Source organism: Equus przewalskii, chromosome 27, assembly GCF_037783145.1.
Source record: "Equus przewalskii isolate Varuska chromosome 27, EquPr2, whole genome shotgun sequence".
Taxonomy (NCBI): Eukaryota; Metazoa; Chordata; class Mammalia; order Perissodactyla; family Equidae; genus Equus; species Equus przewalskii.
This window is the reverse complement of record NC_091857.1, coordinates 39,081,908-39,099,427: the sequence shown is the minus strand read 5'-3', so window position 1 is coordinate 39,099,427 and position 17,520 is coordinate 39,081,908. Positions and strand designations below refer to the sequence as shown.

Genomic DNA, 17,520 nt, shown 5'->3' with positions numbered 1-17,520 from the left:
GCCTGTGTTTGCCAACACGTTACACACAGTCTGAACACCGTGATTAACAAACTTAATGAACCTACATAAAACTTTACGCCCACCAGCTGCAGAGTACGACCTTTGCACAGACACACAGAAGATTTCCCAAATTTGGCCATATGCTGGGCCATAAAGCGAGTCTCAACAAATTTCAAAAGACAGCCATCAATCAGCACCTTCTTAGATCACAACGCACTGAAGTGAAGGGAAAAAAAAGGCAACAAAAAGATATTTGGGAATATTTTTAGAAATTCAGAACAGTTATCAACAATCAAAAAGTAAATCAGTTAGATGTTAGAAAATCTATTGAATGGAATAGTAACAAAAATATTTCATACCACAACTTATGGGCTGAAGCTGAAACAGTTCTCAAAGGGACGGAAGGTCATACTTAAGTGTGTGGTAGAATATTTTAGAAGGCTGAAAACAAACATAAAACATAAGAAGTCAGAAAAACAAAAAGTAAATTAAAAAGGAAGGAAGGAGATGATTTAAAAAGTAGAAATCAATGAAAAAGACAGAAAGCCACAAAGTTGGTTCTTTGAAAGGATCAATAAAACTGACAGCGTTTTGATACGGGAGTCAAGAGAAAGAGAGAGAAGCATGGATCATGTCAGGAGAGAGAAGGGGCACCATTGCGTACTGCAGAATTTTTTAAATAAAAGAGGATTATGAAGAGCTTTACAGCAATAAACTGGAAAATGCAGGTAGAAAGACAAATCCCTAGGAAGAATAATTGACCAAAGTAGACTTAAGAAGACACAGAAACCCAAAGAACACTAGAACCTTCCAAAGACTGGAGCAGAAGTCCCGTTCGGGAGCCCTGGAAACCCTGGGTCCCCCTCCTGGGGTGGGGACGCTGCCCTCTGCAGACGCGCGGCGTCTCCTGGCCTGGTGGGCGGGAGCCTTGGCCTGTAGACCTGCAGAACAGGGGGACACAGGCTTCCTCCAGACCAGCTTAGGTAAGAAACTGGCAATCCCGGGTAGAGAAAACAGTTAAACTGGAAGTTATTTATTCAAGAACCAGCCAGGAGCATGGAGACGGGGACCTCCCGTCTGCCTGGCGGTCAGGGACCAAGGGGCAGGCGGTGAGCTGTCTGCCAGACAGCTCAAGAGCTTGTGCTCCGGGGCCAAGTGCCCACCCTGCGGGGGTCCTGAAGGAGGGGCGGCCGCCAGGGGGAGGTGCTGGAGGTCCGGGGGCTACCGAACACTCGCGTGTCCACCGACTGTCCAGGCCCATGGTCCCGCTGCTGAGCTCAGCCACTGAGCCAAGGCAAATCGTTGTTCTTCAGTAAAACCCGTGCTTCCATTAAACCAAAACCTGTTGTGGGAGTGAATGCTATATTTTTGAAGAAAAAATAGAGCATCATTGTCAACTGGATTATTAAAGGAAATGGGGAAAAGGGAGAGCAGAGACAAAGAAACAAAATACACAGCAACAGCCAGTATTTGCTTTGGGCTGCCCACACCCAAGGGCGAGTCCTCAGCTGTCCCTCAGACCCCCAGTGCCTGGCCACACCCAGCTCTGTGTCCAGCGGCCCACCTGCCATCGCTGCATGGCCCACGCAGGCGGGGTGGGGCCCGGGGAGTGGCTGCTGTGGCTCATTTAGATTAGGAAATAACGCTCCCCACTGAGACACTGCAGAAAATATGGCAAGAATGTGGAGGAGATACAGAAAGACCAGAGACGATGGGTCTTAAAGCAGTGAGCGGGTGATGAAAAGCTTAAGTATTGGGAAAGGCAGGACCCGCATCACTGACACTCAGATGTTCCTGTGACATAGAAAGGAGGGGAGAGGTGAGTGCAGGGAGCACAGGGAGCGAGGGAGCAGGGGACAGAGGGGTCCGTGGGGGAGGGGGGGTGGGGGGAGGGGGAGGGGCGTGGGGAGGAGGCACGTGAGGGGAGGGGGCTGGGCAGGGCTGCACCGGGACCTGGCCCGCAGCCCTGTGAAGACGGTGCACTCCGAGACAGGGTAACACAGGCCTGGTGACAGTGGTGACCAGCTGGTCAAAGGTGCCTCTTTTAGGGGACAGATATCTATGCCCATGGGAGAGATACCCAGCCCTAAAGCCAGCTGATGAGAAGAAGGCCCCTCCAGGGCTGCTTGTGGAGGACACGGGGCTGGGCTGAGGGAGAAGGAACCGGCTGCTCCAGGGCCCACAGCCTGGAGGGCACACGGTCTCATGGGCCTTCCTGTCCGAGGGCCAAGTCGGCCTGGGGAGACCCAGGGAGCTGCAGTGACTTCAGGGCCCCACTGCTCGGGGGAGGTGGGTGGCGAGGAGCCCAGAGCCACCTTGCTCTGGCCGTGTCCCCAGGAGACCCAGGGGCTGCTGCTCTGAGAGTCCACACAGCGCTGCCCCCAAGCAGGCCAGCCCTCAAGTGGCCTCTGAGCCAGGTGGTGACAAGAAACAACCTTGTTCGTGTCGCAGCTCCAGATCTATAGCAGCTTGGGCTTCTCTGAACTGTCCACATGCAGAACCTCCACTACACGAAGGACAAGCTCGCTGGCTCCTCCTCGGGGCCCCGGGGGGAGCAGCCCTGCAGCCAGCGTCGCCCGAGGGCCCACAGACACCCGGCGTTTGCTCCCTTGGGCACGGGGGGTCCACACAACAAAGGAGAGACTGCATCGGGGCTTCGGCACAGGACACTGCTCAGTGGTCGGCCTGCTGTGCCCGGGGCCCTGAGGACAGAGACGACAGGCAGAGCTGGGCAGCAGCTCCCCGTAAGGCCACCCGGGGCGCAGCGCTGAGAGGGCCCGAGACTCCGCAGACCGGCGGCCCTGTGACCTGGCTCTCACAGGATGGTGCTGCTCGCTCCCCAGGGACGTTTACAGAAATGGGGGGGGGGTGTTTGTTGTCACAGCGATGGGAGGTCCTGCCACGCCCCACCCCACCCCCGTCCCCCAAGACCCCCCCCCACCTCTGCTCTTGAGCGCGAACACCGCATGCTCTGGTTTCCCACACACTCAGTGTTCCGGGAGCTCAGCCGCCTGCAAGACCCTCCGGGATGGTGTTCTCTGCCTTGTCACCCCCAATACGACGCCACAAGGGACCGGGGTTCCCACCCACCTGCCTCTCAGTGCGCTCCAGCCAAGCAGAGGCAGACTGTCTGTGCTAATCCACCTGTCCTCCAGTGTAGACATGTCCGAGTAACTCCAGACTGGAATACACAATCCACAAAATCCATTTCTACACTGTCAGAGACATTACAAGATGTTTTATGAATAATAACATCAAACACACTTGGCAGTTGGCACTTGCAGACCCTGTTCTAAGCGTTGTATGGGGATTAACTGCGTTGGACGAAGGAGGCACTGGGGCCGGGAGGGTGAGGACGAACACGAGGCCGACCTCTCCTTTACTGGGGGGCGAGGGGCTCGAAGACGAGGGACGTGCCCAAGGTCACCAAGCTCCTCCCTCCTGAGGCTCCTCAGAACCACGCCCAGCGCCGCCCAGCGGAAACACAACGAGAGCCACCAATACGAGCCTCATCTGTAATTTTAGGTTTTCCAGCGGCCGCATTAAAAAGTAAAAGGAAACAGACAAAAGTAATGTAATAATACAGTTTATTTAACCCAATATATCCAAAATGTTATCATTTCAACATCTAATCAACATAAAAGGACATTAATGAGATAGTTAACGTTCTGTTTTTCACACTCAGTCTTTGAAATGGGCGTGCACAGCACACTGAGGGCACGCTCCATTCAGCCCGGCGCGTTTAAGCGTGTCCCGTGGGACAGCATGGCTTCAGACACAGAGCGCTCTCTGAGGCTGCTTTCTCCTTCCCATTTACATGCTAAGAATTTTAGAAGCTTTTGGTTTCACCAACTCTTTGGCTTCAGACGTATCTATAATGGTTAATTAATCCCTCAGCTGGATGTGGAGAGGGGTTCAACACTTTATGTGTTTTCATATACTCAAGGATTTCTTACTTAAGAAAGCAGCGAACTCATTCCTGGAAATGCAATATAACCACATACAAAATAAAATTTACGATAAAATTATTAAATACTTTCAATTTTTCTTCTTCTTCTGTAAAATTTGGAAAGAGAAGAAGAAATCGACCCCTTTCTGGAAAGAAATAACTGATAAATGACAAAGTATAAAGAATTATCATCACTTCCTTTTCAATTATCTTTTCTTCCTAAAAAAGTTCTTATTTATAAGAAGCCTCTCTCTTACATATTTTCTCTCTGTGTCTCTCTCTGTCTCTGTCTCTCTGTGTCTCTCTCTCTATCTCTCTGTGTCTCGCTCTGTCTCTCTGTGTCTCTCTCTCTGTCTCTCTCCCTGCCCGCACTGGGCCCCCTGCCATGCTAGGAAGGATAAACTCTGTAGTCAAACCAGCACTTGTGACAAATCTCTTGCTATGCACAATTAACGCACTGCCACTTGTCACATGTGTGGAACTCGACAGGACGCCCGGTGGAGCTGCTCTGAGACGCTGAGGCGCTGCCCGCTGCTCCACCGTAGCGCACGGGGCGGGCCGGGGGCCTCTCTCTGCCGTGTGCTACCTCCGGTTCTCGGCGGACGGACGTGACTGGGAACGAGAGGAATAAGCGGCAAAGCCACTGTTGTTAAATAAGCCTGTCCTCCCAGGAAGGGACTACAAACTTTGAAATTTATTTTTCAAAGGCCACAGGCCTATATGTGACCCCCACCCCCACACAAATGGCAATAAACAGAATTGCTGAGAAAAGGGAAGTCACCCCTCCGAGCCCGTGAGAATCCCTGACAATCAAACAGGAGGGCCACCTCCCCGGAAGCCTGACCCGAGCCAGAGCACGGACCCTCCCGGGCTCCGCACCCAGTCCCCGCTGGCCTTCTTCCAGTGACTCCTGGATGCAGCCCTCACACCCCCGAGACGAGCACCACGAGGACAGACGGACAGGGCCCGACCCCGTCCCGCCAAACAGCCACGCAAGTGCCACAGCCAGCGAGCCCGGCTCCTCCAGACTGCTGGCTTTAAGGGGAAAAAAGATGCTACTCGCAGATTTGCTGAGCCACGAGATGAGTCAGCAACACGGAAAATCAAGAGTTGGCACAGAAACATGTGCTGTACCACGACCACAGACACGGGCTTTGGGGGACCAGAGGCACAGCGATGGAGCACACGGCCTCACCGCGTTCCAGAAATGCACCCGGACACAGCAAGACATCGGCGCGAAGCCCTCAAGCTTCTCCAAGAATAAACAGTCACAGAGGTGGACAAACCCACCAGCTTCTCCGTCTGCACCCAAGGGGAAAGCAGAGGGAGCCAACCTCGGGGGCCCAGATGACCAGGTGCCCAGGGCAGGACAGCCGGATTTGGGGCAAACTGGGCAGAGCTCAGCCCTCGGCTCTAGCTCGCTCTCCCTTCACAGTGTGGCACTCACCCATCTGAGTCACTTTCTAAGTGCTATTGTTCTCGCTGCAGCCCAGCCAGGGCTTGCTGCACACCGCCACACGCAACATCGCTTCTCCAACACGCACAAGCTGCACCGCGCACGCACACCCCTCTTCACAAAGCGCTTTCAGACATGTGAATGCGAGCTGCACACACCCATGTCCACACAGAGTCAGGCACATTCTTCACGGTCTTTACCTAATGACCAGGGCAAATGGCAAAGGTCAGCAGTACAATGTGCAGCGAAGAAAGCCGGCCGCAAAGATGGTATGCAGATGTAATTCCAGCACGCATGTGTGCATGCACATGCGTGCGCATGCGTGTGCCTGCATGTCCTTACACTCGGGCGAGAGAAGACCTCCCTAGCAAAGTGACAGCCACATTGGAGGATGAGCAAGAACTCACCATGCATAGGGGGAAGGAGCGTTCCAGAGACAGGTGTGCCAAGGTCCAAGGCAGAACACACTGAGTGGAGAAGCCTGAAGACCGGGGTGGAGGAGCATCGAGCACAAAGAAGAGCAGGTGGGGCATCCGTGGGGAGGTGCGGTGGGGGACCAGAGCAGGGGGTGACAGGGACCACATCTGGGCTGTAGAAATATGCCTCCAGATGCACTGTAGGGAGCGAGTTTGATGGGAGTGGAGCTGAGGCACGGGGCCTTCAGGGGGCCCTGGAGTAACCCGAGTGCAGACCTTCTGGAAGTTGGGGGGGGGGGTGAGTGCACGATGTGGGAGGTGGAAGCAGTGAGGTTCACCTTGTGAGCAGCTGGAGGAGGCTGTGAGGGACACAGAGGAAAGGGCGTCGCAGGCAGGGTCCAGGGGTCTGGCTTGGACACCAGTGGACAGTGATTTCACTGCAGGAGACAGGGAAGACGGGAGGAAGTTCTGTGGGTGCCGGAAGAATGGACAGGAAAGGGCCCGATGAGATGGGCTCCCTGACCTGAAGGAAGATGTGCAGCGTGCAGTGGAACACGCAGCCTGGGGTGCAGGAATCAGAGCGGAGGAGGAGAGAGGCTGGGGTCACCGCCTCACAGGCAAGTAAGACAACAAGGAGGGATGGAGGACCACGCAGCATGCAGCCGCTCCAAAGAGCCCCAAGGTTAAGGCCGTTTCAGCTGTTTAAGAGTCTTTTCCTTCACGTTTATTTTCTAGTTTCAAAGTCTGACATATTAAGATGTAATGATCATCTTCAAAGAAATCATGCTCTTTAACTAATTACTATCAATCACCTATAAAAAATCTTGCTCTTTAACTATTACTGGCAGACACCATGTATTGTGTATGTATGATAGCTTTTCACCTACCAAAAAAAAAGTTATTTGGAGAAAACTGCTTAAATGGTGACTCAGTCTGCCTTTTCTAAAAGAGCGGAAATCACCTGAGTTGTATGGATGATAGAGAAGTCAATGGAAAGTTAAGCTCATTGAGGGCAAAGTCTGAGACACCTTTTGCAATTGTGCCCCAAACTGGTTAAAAGCACCTGGTAATGATTTGCCGGGAGGGAGGGTGCCCCCAGCTGTAAACTCTCCGGATGTCACATTTGTCTTCCACAAGGCGGTTTCAGGCCAGGATAAAATCACCCCCAAATCAGCTCCGTCACGGAGGTCTACCGAAATCCACGCCATTCCTTCTGCTCTCGTTGTTGTTTCATTCACCAGGATTTGCATAGATTCACCCTACTAAGAGCAATGCTGTCAACCCCAGAGTTTTGTTTGCGCATCATTCTTCTTCTCAGTCAATGACGTTTTTAGAAGTCCCCTTTGTGAGTCCAGAAAATGAACCAAAAATGGCTCCAGATCCGTCCCTCTCCGGGCTCCTCGCACAGGCAGAGCGTCTCCAGAGAGACTCTGCCCCATGAACCACACGGGACCTGCAGACCAAGCTCACCCACACAGAAGCCCACAGCCAGAGTTACAAATCCGGGAGAAACCAGCTTCAGGGAGCGAGAGGCAGAACAAGCTGTGGAATTCAACCCTCAAGAAATTCAGCCTTTGGTATTCTATTTATTATTATTATTATTTTGGTATTATTAGTTGCAGTATATAAACTAAGTATGTTTTGAGATAAAAGAGGATAGTGAGTCTGTGCAAGGAAAAGAATGCCAAGCAAGAGAAGAGGCAGATGTGGACAGAACCAAAGAGAACTTTTTGGTACAAAAATATATCATTGAAATGAAAAGCTCAACGAGCAGGTTACACGGCAGATTAGACAGAGATGAAGACAGAGTTGGCAAACTGGAAGAGAAAGCTGGAGAAATTACCTAGAGTGCAGCACAAAATGACTAAAAGACAAGAAACGTGAACAAGAGTTTAAGAAGCTTGGAGGGTGGTGTGAGAAGGTCAAGCACAAGGTAGAAGCAAAATTCAACAAAATGATGGCTGCAATTTTTCCAAAATCACTGAAAGACACAAAATTTTATCTTCAGGAAGCACACTGAATCCAAAGCAGAGATGAATAAAAATAAATCCTCTCTAGAGGTGTCATATTGAAACCGAAGAGAAGCAGAGGTCAAGAGACTATAAATGCAGACAGAGAGAAAAGCTACTACTGACAGAGGAAGGACAATTGAACTGACGCCGACTCCTGACAGCAACAACATCAGCCAGGAGACGGCGACGTGATATAATCGTGTCTCAAAAAATGCCAGAGTCAGCGCCATACAGACCTTTTCCTCTGCCCACCAGGCTTTTGAGCTGAAGTCAAGGATAAAAATACAACGTAAAATCCCCAAGCACTTAGAAAAGAAAAGTGCCTACTACATCACTTATGGGTCACAGAAGAAGAAGGGAAATTTTAAAATGCGTAGAGCTGAACAACGAAAATACTGCATCCCAAAATACACAGAGTACAGTACAGCAGGACCAAGAGGGAGAGTTACAGCCTCAAAAGCTTGTGATAGAAATAAACTCTGAAAATTAAGAAACTATGCTCAGAAAACATTTAGAAAGGAGTTAAGCTTTCAACTCAATAACCTAGAAAGAACACAAGAATAAACCCAACGCTCAGAGAAAGAAATAATGACAATGAAAGTAGAAATTAATGGGATGGAAAACAAAGACGTCATGGAGACAATCCACAGAATCAAAAGCTGGCTCTTGTCTTCATGAACAGTAACAAAGCAGATAAACCTCTGCTGAGATGAATCAAGAAAAAAGGAAGGCAAAACAAATTTAGGAAGGAAAGGGGAACTCAACGTCAGAGATAGTAGAGATTTAAAAATTAAGAACATATCATGAGCTTTGTACTAAGAAATTAACAACTTTAATAAAATGGACACTGTGGAAAACAGCTCTGAGACGACACCGTGGTTCACACCCTCACGTGATCGCCTCCCCAAGGGTGGCTGTGCTTAGCGACTGGCTTCTAACAAGAGTAATGGAAGCTCACCTCCGAGGAGAGGACTTTCCTGCTAGCTCTCTCCTTCTCTTCCTGCGTGCTCGCTCTGATGAGCAAGCTGCCACGCTGGGGAGGCCCCAGAACAACGACTGGCAAGGAATCGAATCCTGACAACAACCTTGAGGGCACTTGGAAAGGGCGCCTTTCCCCAGTGAGCCTTCAGATAAGACCGCAGCACAGGCAATATGTCCATCATGGCCTGTGAGAGACCCTGAGGCTGAGGACCCAGGTTAGCTGTGCCAGGTTCCTGGACCACAGGAACAGTGAGACCATACGTGTTGTTTGTAGCAGTCAGTGTGGGCCTCACTTGTCACACAGCCACAGGGAACGGACGCAGATCACTCCCCAGGAAAATAACTGACCAAATCTTATTCAAAAAGGACTGGAAAACCTGGAATCTACAACTATTAAAGAAATGGAACCAGGACATAAAAATCAATCAACACGAAAGCCAGGCCCAGACTAAGAAATTACATAAGAAATGTGTAATCTCGATCTTACACAAGCATTTTATTCAACAGAAAGAGAGGCAACATTACCCAACTCAGATCATGAGACCAGCATTATCCAGACACCCACCCGGACGAGGACAGGAGAGCAAAGGACATGTGTAAGCCAAACTTGCTTCTGAACAGAGGTGCAAACAATTCTGGACAAAATATGCACAAACCAAACAGCAATGTAGCAAAAAATTGTATCTCACAGCCAAGTTGGGGCATTTCCAGAAAAGCAAGAACATCTACTCACGTACCTCAGCAAGTGAGCAGATAGAGGGAGAACATCTTACGTGATCAGCTCAACACACGCAAAAAAGTCTTTGATGAAACATATTTAGCAAAATATTCTTAGAAACAAGAGAACTTTCTTAATCTGAAAGGGGGCATCTATACGGAAATAAGCTCTCTCCTCTTTTGTAATTTCGTTGTTGTAAATGGGTAGCATAGTCTGAAGAGATATATTAATAACCCCATCCTGTGGCACTGTCCCACCGTTTACCAGAAGTCACCGCTCATTTCTCGACTCTTCCTCCCGGTACGTCATCATCCCAACACAGGAAAACGTGAAAAGGTGCTCTGATCCCCTTCAGCCCTGCACTGTTCCCTAACGGTCCTCCCCACGAGCTCTCCTGGGGGGAAGAGGGCTGCCTCGGTTTGTAAGGTGCAGAGCGTTCAGGTCCGGGGGCATCTCCTGGTTTACCCAACCGGCCCCCGGAGACAGACCCTGGGGTTGTTGCCAGCGCTGAAGCGTATCGCCCTGCCTAGGTCGGCTCACACCTGCAAAGGCGTACCTGTAGCATGAGTCCCAGAAGTGCAGCTGCCAGACGGAAGGGCAGATGCCCTGGTGGCTAGGTCACCATGAGGAGCCCCCTCGCCCCCCCCAGCAGCTGCACCCTTCACTCCCTCCAGAGCCTCCTGGGCAGAGTGCATCCCACTCGGGGATGCTGGACCACCTGTTCTGAGGAATCAGAGCATCTCCATCCCATTTCCCTCTTGACTGTGGCCAACAGCACATTCGAGCTCCGACCACACTAACTGCCACCGCAGGGTCTGTCCGCGGTGACTCCCAGCCGCACGACCAGGCGATGACCCTCCACTCTCCTCTTCACTCTCACGTCAGCTGTATCCTTTGGACAGTGCTCCTCCTTCACAGCGACACCCACCCTCCCGGCCCCCCTGCCCTGCAGTCGACCCCTGCCCCGTCACCACTGCCGCTTCACTGGCTCACTGTTGCTTCTCAGGGTGCTGGCGCTCATCCCTCAGACGCTTTCTCTAGGAGGGCTCCCCCAGCACATTCCCTGAGCTCTGAGGGGCCCTTGAAGGGCAGTTTGGCAGGATACAGAGTCTGCAGCCAAGTGGTCTGCTGACACCCTCTCGCTGTGACATGTGTGGGTTGTCCTGTGGGGAGCTGCCGCCGTCTGCTGTTTTCTTCAGTGGGCAACCCTCTCTCAGATGCCCACCAGGTGTTTAGCTGGAACCTCCGACATTTGCTCGAGAGCCCTCTCTGCTGCCCCCTCTGGGTGGCACAGGGCCCTTCAGCACCCGGGCAGCTCTTCCACTCGAGTGAAACTTCCGGAAGCTGCAGTGTCAATACCACCAGCTGCATTGTTTCGGTTTCCCGATTATGCATAGCTGGTTACTGAGGACGCATGTGTCGGATTCCTTTGTCTTCTGTGCTATGATTTTCTCTTTAACTCTTTTTTCAAAACTTTTAAGCATAATACACACACAGGAAAGTGCACACATCTTAAGTGTGCAGCTTGAACTTTCACAAACTAACGCGACACATGGATGAAGAACGCAAGTGCTCCCGGGGCCCCTGGACGCCCCTGCATGTGCCCCCTGCCCTGCGGGTGACCCCTCCTGACTTCTGGCAGCACGGCCTGGCTCTGCTGTTGTGCTCAGGCTCACGGAATCCAGGGCTTGTGCCCTTCGTGCCCCCGCAGGGCGTCCTGTAAGATCATACCTGCTGCCTGTGTGGCAGCCGGTTCATCCTCCTCCCCTCTGTGTGAACACGCACCACCTCCTCCTTCATTTCATTCGGAGATGGGCATTAGAGCACCTCCAGGGTTTGACCATCGTGCGCCGTGCTGCTGTGAGCGCTCTGCTCCCGCGTCCTGATGAGCGCGTCCTGGGCGAGCACCGAGAGGGGAGGGGCCTCTGTGCAGGCTTGGTGCGCAGTCTGCGAGGCGCTGTTCCCGCGCACACTCGCGCCACGCTCCGTTTGCTCTGCATCATTGCAACACTTGGAATGGGCACGCCTTTGACTCTCAGCCACCCTGCGGGCCAGGCCGGCATCTCACTGTGGCTGTATCTTGCATCTCTGTCCTCACTGATGAAGGGAAGTCTGTAGTCTCCTCATCACTTCCTTTTTCTTCCCATCTGCTCACCTCCTGTGACCCCGGGAGGAGCCATGGGAAGGTTCAGGACTAAGCAGCCTCAGTGTCCGTACTGACACCAGAAGGACAAACGTCGGCAGCAGTCCCTAAAACCAGGAACAAGACAAGCACGCCCCATATTGCTCCCATCTGACACCAACCTGAAGGCCTGGCCCAGGCAGGAAAACACTAAAGGAAGAAACAGAGCGTCCCCATCCCGGAGGATACGATGTCTGGGCAGAGAATCCCCAAATAAATTATAAGAAACAGATTGGCAAGGTGACAGGCTATAAAATCGATACCCAAAATCAACTGCATTTCTGTTCAACACCAGCAAGGAGTTAGAAACATTTTTTAAATCAAAAATAAATTTTAAAAACACCACTTACGAAGGCAACAAAAGTAATACGGACGCACAGGAATAAATTTAGCCGCAGAGGGTAAGACAGTGTGTGCAATCTCACAGAGCCTTACTGAAAGCTATTTAGGAAGAGCCACCTTAATGAGGACACATGCCACGTTTTACAGCAGGAAGACTGAATATCATAAAGATGAAAAATTCCCCCCAATTGATCTACAGGGTCAATGCAATTTCAATCAAAATCCTGACAAAGTTTTGCATGAAACTTGACGAGCTGATTTTACCACTTTCAGAGAAAAGCAAAGAGCCAGAATAGCCAGGTGCTCTAGAGGCCCCGGGTGAAGGATGTCCAGACAGCAAGGCCGGTAGAGAGCTGAGCGATCACGATGCTACGGGGCTGAGGGGCTGCCCACGCAGACACTGGCCAGTGGGACAGAGAACCATGCTCGATCCGGCCCACACCTGCCTTCTGCAGCCCACCCGCCTGCCTGGCCCTGGTCGGATCTGTGTTTACGAATTTCACATGTAGCTTTCTTTACCAAAAAAGAAACACTGAGACCTAATTTTCTAAATTGGGTCTAATCACTAAAATTTAAAGAAAAGAAGTGACAGGTACAAAGCAGTTGGGGAAAATGCCCTGCCAGCCTGGAGCTAGACCTGAACTGTGGGCTACCAACATGTTTTCTAACCAGTGTTTCCAGAACGTCAGTTGTAGTCATGCACCCCTGAGTTAGAGAACAGATGGGCTGGCGCTGGCCTCCACTTGGAAGCCCTCGGGGTCCCCTTCATCCCTGACACCCTCTTCCGTCCACCAGCTTACTGCGGGGTACAGCGAAGGAGCTAACAGAGCGGCTCAAGGAGACCTGCAGGAACCATCAGAGCTTTTCTAACGCTAAACCCAAACTCCACCCGCGCCACATGACGATTAACAGCTGGGACTACTTTTACAGTGTCTTCTGTTTTTGTGGACTTCACAGTCACTGGCCTGGTCTCTGGGACAGTCACAGAGCTTTGTCACTCAGACCTGCCTCAAGAGGGAACCTGCCCCATGGTGAGACTCCAGGTGAAGCACCTCTGGCCCCCACCCCAGCACAGGGACAAGCTGAGACCACACTCCAACGGGCAGCTTGAGGGGGCACTCAGGCAGGGCCCGGTCTGAGGGATGCAGGGCCCCTGGGGGTGAGATGATCCTGGCCTGAGGACCCCAGGCTCTTCCTCCCCAGTCCTCCACCCTTCCCGTCCCCCCTCACAGAGGTCAGACCAGCATGGCAGTCCGAGGGCTCTCCCCGCCTCCTCCCACCCCCTCCCTTCAGCCTCCACGTAAACCTCTTGGCACTTTTCATCTTGGCACCTGCCTCCCATATAACCCAAACTGATGTGTCTTCATTTACCAAGTTGACTTCTGTCACATTTTGGCAAAAATCGCTGCGATTAAACCATATCTTGCAAGGTACACCAACGGATCAATTTCTCTCTGAACGTAAGTAAACATTAAGTGTATCTTCCTGATAGAAGACACATTCCTTCATTCAATCACTCCAGTTAGACCGGGACAAGGGTCTAAGTCAGAAATCAATCTATGGAAAGCTTAACCCAATCATCACACATTCTGTATATTGAATCAACAGCTCTTCATTTTCCTCCTACCAAGTATATAAAGAAAAGCTGAGCACAAATGAATTTGCAGAAACGGAATTTCTTTTCCTCCCGATTCCACACTGTATCTAGCACACATCTATCGTTTCAGGTGGGATTTCTCATTCCCCGGTCCACTGAGTGTAAGCTTCCACAAGTGAAAAGTTTTAAAATGAATACTTCCGTGAAGCCAGTCACTTTGTTTCTATTTTAAAAGGGTGGATTTTCATATCCTGGGTTTTCAGAGCCTCAAGGTGGTTTGGACTCAAGCAGACCTTTGTCAACCGCTTGCTAGCTGAGCAACCCCGGCCAAGCTCCCTGACCTCCACTTCTCCTTCTGTGTAATGGGCAACACCACTGTCCTTACAGGGTCGTTTTAAGAATTAACAAAATAAGCACATAAAACGTCTCACAGAGGCGCAGTAATTGTAGCTGTTATTATAAAATAATGAGCGAAGCCTAAGTTACAAAGCAGGGGACACATTTAACATCGGCATATACATATAAAGTTTCCAGGTCAGCACACGACAGGGTGAAGAGAAAAAGACCACCTCGGGAGCTCCAGACTTTAGCTCCCCCACATGGTTTGCGACCACCTGGGAACACCATCACCAGGGAGCGAGAGATCCGGGGAAAGGTACTTCCTCCCAGCAGCTTGTTACCACCAATCATGGTAAAAGTCACTGCTTCTGATCTTTATTACCGACTTCACCCACCCACTTTCAGAAAGGAATGGAGACGGTCCACATCAATGATGCATGGCCTCCCCGAGTCGCCTGGGGACAGGCCTCTCGGCTGCTGGCATGCTGCCCCCGCCCTGAGCGCCCGGCTTTAGCTTCTACCCTAGGTGATACAAAGTGCTCCGGCCAGGTGGAGGAATCCTGCCCGTCTCGTGTGGAAGGACATGTGTTTCTTCAATTTGCTAACACTAACATCTACAACGGAACCTATCTGAGCCCTTCCAGCTATGCCCGGGAGAAGGCGGGGCCCATGAGACCACAGCAGCCGGGCCAGCTCGGCCTCAGCCCTGCAGGGAGGACCTGGGCCAACTTTCCCATCCACTCTGCTCCTCCACCTCCACAGCGAGACACACAGAGGCCGTCCCAAGATTACTGCTGCTTCAGCCACTCGCACTTTGCTCGGCAGGGAGAATCAATACACGGCCGGGGCTAGGGAGGCACACTGAAAGGAGCTGTTTTATTTTGGAAGTTAGAAAAAGTTTGTCCACCCAAGTGATCTGGTCTGCCCCTTTTCACCCCGCTCCCCTGGTCCCACGACGTAAGGCTAGCTCCTGACGCGTGGGAGAGCCGTCTGTGAAAACTGAGTGATGCAGTTACCTGCTGAAGGCTAGCTCACAAGTCGGCATGCCCAGAATTTAAACTGAGGCCCACAGACTCCCATCTTCTCGGACCCATCAGTCTGCTAAAAGTCCGTACATTTTTAGCTCTGGTCAAATCAGAAGTAGGAGGGAAATGTTGAAATCCTCATAAACAGGGAAAATGAAAAACAGAAGTGGTGTTTGAGAAGAGCCATATTTACTGGGGTTTTGGGGGAAGAGGGTCTGGCTAACTTGTCCAGTCCCATTTCACCCTGACGCGCATACCTTCCACTGACCCTCAGCCGCACCGAACCTGGGAGATGGGGGGGGGAGGCTGACCATGTGGATAGGGCCCACACTGTTAGCGGTCCGCCCCTTGTCACCATCAAAATCCACCTCAGGCAAAAGCAGTGGCTTCCTCCTCCGTCCTTTTCTTACCTTTCTGGCCTTGTCAAAAACTAACATGTTACTGTAACAAGAAGCGGCTGATGGATTTCTATAGAGCTAAGCATTGGATGCGACTGGCCGTGTCGGCCTGTTTCCTTTTTCACGACTTGGAGAACCGAGCTCTTGCGTTGCTCCATCTTTTCACTGAGAAATTTACATTACCGTAAGGTTGGCCTGAAGCTGGTAAAAGAATTTCTCAGAAATCTCATGAATTTTACTTGTGATTAACCAAAGAACGCCTGAGGTTTTAAATGAGTTGTTTCAAGTTGTCAAGTGAAATGACTATGACTCAATCTGTCGTTCCTGAAACTACTTCATAATAACCGTGTGTGCAGGCCCAGGGAGCATCTGGGCAACCTGCTAGAACCCACACTCGGGCGGGTGAAGCGTCAGTCCTGAATCTTCCTTCACCGTCCTACGACACCACTTCAACCCTGCTCTCGCACATTCTTGAGGACGCAGACCTCCTGGCAGAGATGCCCAGGGAGGGCCCCTCGCAGGCGGGGTGAGCAGCAGACTCCGGCCACTGCGGCCACTCTGCAGGCACGTCAAGTTTGGTTCAAAACAATAAGGCACATATGCCTTCCAAGTTATGTCAATGACAGGTAACTTCTTTTTTCAACAATGTAATTAAGAAGTTTCCTAAGAGGGCCCAAGAAATGGATACAGAAGTGAGTTGTAACAGTGGCTAACTGGTGGCTAATTCTGAAACCTCCTGGGGGAGAGGGGTGTAGTCAAGATCATGGGGGGGGGGGGGGGCGGGGAGTGAGGAAATGATCAAATTAGAGAATGTTCAGAATCTGACTGAGACCCCTTATGAAGCTTTTAAACAGAGAAAATGTTGATTAGCAATCCCTAAATGAGTTCAATCAGCCTGCAGAGCTGTAATTAAAACACATAGGGGAGCTTCCGGTTTAGTCCCAGCACTGCTGGGCCCCACCAGCACCAGCACACCAGTCATCACCAGCCGCCAACACACCAATCAGGAATTTGGGCTCTGCGGTGATTTTGATTTTTAATATAGGTGGCCGCTTCTCCTTCCAGTCTGTCTCAAGGCCAACAGCCCTCATTTCTCCTCCTCAGAAGATCATATTTCCTACAAAAAAGAACCCAACAGCTCAAGGATTCTCTTAGACAGGACTTCTAACATTGTGCTTAAAAAACAAAAAAGTCTAGGAAGCCATTTGTAAAAGCATTTTGCCTATTCCACTGAACTTCTCTCAAAGTTAAAAAAAAAAAAACAAAAAACCCACAACACTGCACGATTTTTTCAAGGTAGCTTCAACTGCTAACAGTCCTCCTTTCCTGAGACCCCGGGGATCAGACCATCGGGGGTCCCCTGGGCGGCCCTGGGGTGGCGATGGTTCTCCTCCCAAACGGCTCATGGATCACTGACGGACCCCATCACCTGACTGGAACGGTGGAAATTCACAGCCGGCCTTTGGTCCCCACGCCAAAGTCAAAGCCCGGAGCTGGGCACACAGCGGCCCGGCAGTCGCACCTGCATGCAGCCCTCCCTCCCTCCGGGTCAGGGGCAAAAAGTGAAACTAAGCCGCGGCCGCCGCGGCCGGGTCGGGGTCGCCGCGCGGGCCCGGGTCCCCAGCGCCCCCGAAGCCGCGCGGGGGGCGCACCGCGCCCGCGGTGGAGCAGCGGCGCCCGGGCAGAGTCCGCAGGGAGAGGGAAGGGGTGTCGCGCCCTCCCTCGGCCCCGCCGCCGGTCCCTCCCGAGACGTCCCCCGCCCGCCGCCCCGGGCCCAGCGCGCCGGGCTGCAGCGGGCCGGGAAGTGGCCTGGGCCCCGGCCGGATAAGGCCCCGTGGAGGCCGGGGGGGACCGGGCCCGCGGCCCCCAGCGCCGGGCTCCCGCAGGCCCCGCGCCCGGCGGAGCGCAGCCGGCCCACTGCGGCCCGGGACCCGGGGCCGACCTCGGGGGGCCGCGCCGCTCACCTGCACCGCCGCCACCTGCTCGTCCCCGCGCGCGGGGCGCCGGCGTCGCCTCCGGGCCGCTCCGGCCGCTGCGCTCCGGCCCTGGGCGCCCGGCCCTGCGTCGGGCCTCAGCGAGTGCGGCGCCCGCCGCCCCCGGCCCCC

At 52.4% G+C, this 17,520-nt stretch overlaps 1 protein-coding gene and 1 long non-coding RNA gene across 2 annotated transcripts in view; one reads left to right on the top strand and one right to left on the bottom strand.

The window, feature by feature from the left end:
- The window catches only part of AGPAT3 (1-acylglycerol-3-phosphate O-acyltransferase 3), a 98,414-nt gene extending 80,894 nt beyond the window's left edge, over nt 1-17,520 (bottom strand). The window contains exon 1 of the mRNA XM_070597468.1: nt 17,380-17,520. The gene's annotated coding sequence lies outside the window, so the exon portion shown is untranslated. The remainder of the gene's footprint in view (nt 1-17,379) is intronic.
- Nucleotides 1,655-3,415, top strand: LOC139079876 (uncharacterized). The gene is made up of 2 exons (XR_011533862.1): nt 1,655-1,819; nt 2,452-3,415. It is a non-coding gene; the product is annotated as an uncharacterized lncRNA (long non-coding RNA).